Raw genomic sequence first — 2,500 nt, 5'->3', positions numbered from 1 at the left:
CAATTGCTCAGAGAAGCCACCAACACCCACACATGTCCTACACAGGGGTGCACCCAACATCACCACACTGCCTCGTCTTACAGCACAAACACACTGGCAGGAATGAAACACACAGGTCTGCCGCAACCACAGACACGGCTCGCCCCCTCTCACTAGCGAAAAGCGCATCCCGACGTGACATAACTCCTTTGACACACTGACGCTGCCTCGGGCATCCACGTCCTACGGTCGATATCAACGAACCTCACCCCCCCCCCCCCCCACAACACGCCATCCCATACCACATTGTGTACCGTACCCAAACCTAACGTGTACTGTACTACAACGCAATGTGTACCATAACACAACCCAGTTTGTACCTTAACCTAACCTATGTCACCTTAACCTAACCTATGTCACCTTAACCTAACCCTATGTCACCTTAACCTAACCTATGTCACCTTAACCTAACCTATGTCACCTTAACCTAACCTATGTCACCTTAACCTAACCTATGTCACCTTAACCTAACCTATGTCACCTTAACCTAACCTATGTCACCTTAACCTAACCTATGTCACCTTAACCTAACCCATCTTGCACCTTAACCTAACCCATCTTGCACCTTAACCTAACCCATCTTGCACCCTAACCTATGTTGCACCTTAACCTAACCTGTGTTGCACCTTAACCTACCTCAATTTGCACCGCAATGTAACTCAATTTGCACCGCAATGTAACTCAATTTGCACCGCAATGTAACTCAATTTGCACCGCAATGTAACTCAATTTGCACCGCAATGTAACTCAATTTGCACCGCAATGTAACTCAATTTGCACCGCAATGTAACTCAATTTGCACCGCAATGTAACTCAATTTGCACCGCAATGTAACGCAATTTGCACCGCAATGTAACGCAATTTGCACCGCAATGTAACGCAATTTGCACCGCAATGTAACTCAATTTGCACCGCAATGTAACGCAATTTGCACCGCAATGTAACGCAATTTGCACCGCAATGTAACGCAATTTGCACCGCAATGTAACGCAATTTGCACCGCAATGTAACGCAATTTGCACCGCAATGTAACGCAATTTGCACCGCAATGTAACGCAATTTGCACCGCAATGTAACGCAATTTGCACCGCAATGTAACGCAATTTGCACCGCAATGTAACGCAATTTGCACCGCAATCTACCCCCAAGTTGTGCCTTAACCTAACCCACGTTGTGCCTTAACCTAACCCACGTTGTGCCTTAACCTAACCCACGTTGTGCCTTAACCTAACCCACGTTGTGCCTTAACCTAACCCACGTTGTGCCTTAACCTAACCCACGTTGTGCCTTAACCTAACCCACGTTGTGCCTTAACCTAACCCACGTTGTGCCTTAACCTAACCCACGTTGTGCCTTAACCTAACCCACGTTGTGCCTTAACCTAACCCACGTTGTGCCTTAACCTAACCCACGTTGTGCCTTAACCTAACCCACGTTGTGCCTTAACCTAACCCAAGTTGTGCCTTAACCTAACCCAAGTTGTGCCTTAACCTAACCCAAGTTGTGCCTTAACCTAACCCAAGTTGTGCCTTAACCTAACCCAAGTTGTGCCTTAACCTAACCCAAGTTGTGCCTTAACCTAACCCAAGTTGTGCCTTAACCTAACCCAAGTTGTGCCTTAACCTAACCCAAGTTGTGCCTTAACCTAACCCAAGTTGTGCCTTAACCTAACCCAAGTTGTGCCTTAACCTAACCCAAGTTGTGCCTTACCCTGCTCTGTAATTGGCATATGACACGTTACAGTAATGTATTGTCCAACCGCAACCCGCTCAGAATGTTGTGTACACAGCTACGTGTCATCTCCCCATAACAGCTGCATTGCAGTGTGGTACGCCATAGAGACGTGTGGGAGTAATGGACGCAGTGGATGGCGATCAGCATGAGCCGTCTGTTCATGTAGTGGCGCGTGTATGCAGACGTAGTAGTCTCTTCTCACACAATGTGATAGCACGGTGCCCCGCGTTCCACATCTGCGACATGCTACAGAGGCCGGTTGACAGTTGGTCGCGCAGTGGACATCGCATACGTACGGGGGCACCTTCCACGTGCCCTCTAGTCGGGCACATTTTGTTGCGTGGATGTGAGCGGATGTAGTGTGTCTTGACACCTGACAGGCAGGCATGCAATAATAGTTGACTTTGCAAACGGGGATGGACGTGTACGTTTACTGGTGACGTTACGCAAATGAACAACTGGTAACCCGTTGTGGTGCGGTTGTCCTTGCTGGAGGTACATCTGTGAGGGCAACGATCGGTACAGCTACGAAGCGGTCCCCACCATACCAACGAACGTGAATGTGAATCTGGGTGTGAAGCGATACGCGGCTGTGGGTGGGTGGGACTGTCCCCGGCCGGTGAGGGGGGGCCGCCCGGCGTGCTGGCCGCGCGGTGCGTGGGCGCACGCGCTACAGCCGGCTGGTGGGGGCGCCCAGTGGCAGGCGCGCCGGCCGACGGACGCGGCA

Source organism: Schistocerca cancellata, chromosome 7 (assembly GCF_023864275.1).
Source record: "Schistocerca cancellata isolate TAMUIC-IGC-003103 chromosome 7, iqSchCanc2.1, whole genome shotgun sequence".
NCBI lineage: Eukaryota > Metazoa > Arthropoda > Insecta > Orthoptera > Acrididae > Schistocerca > Schistocerca cancellata.
The sequence above is the reverse complement of the archived record's forward strand: the minus strand, read 5'-3'. Positions refer to the sequence as shown.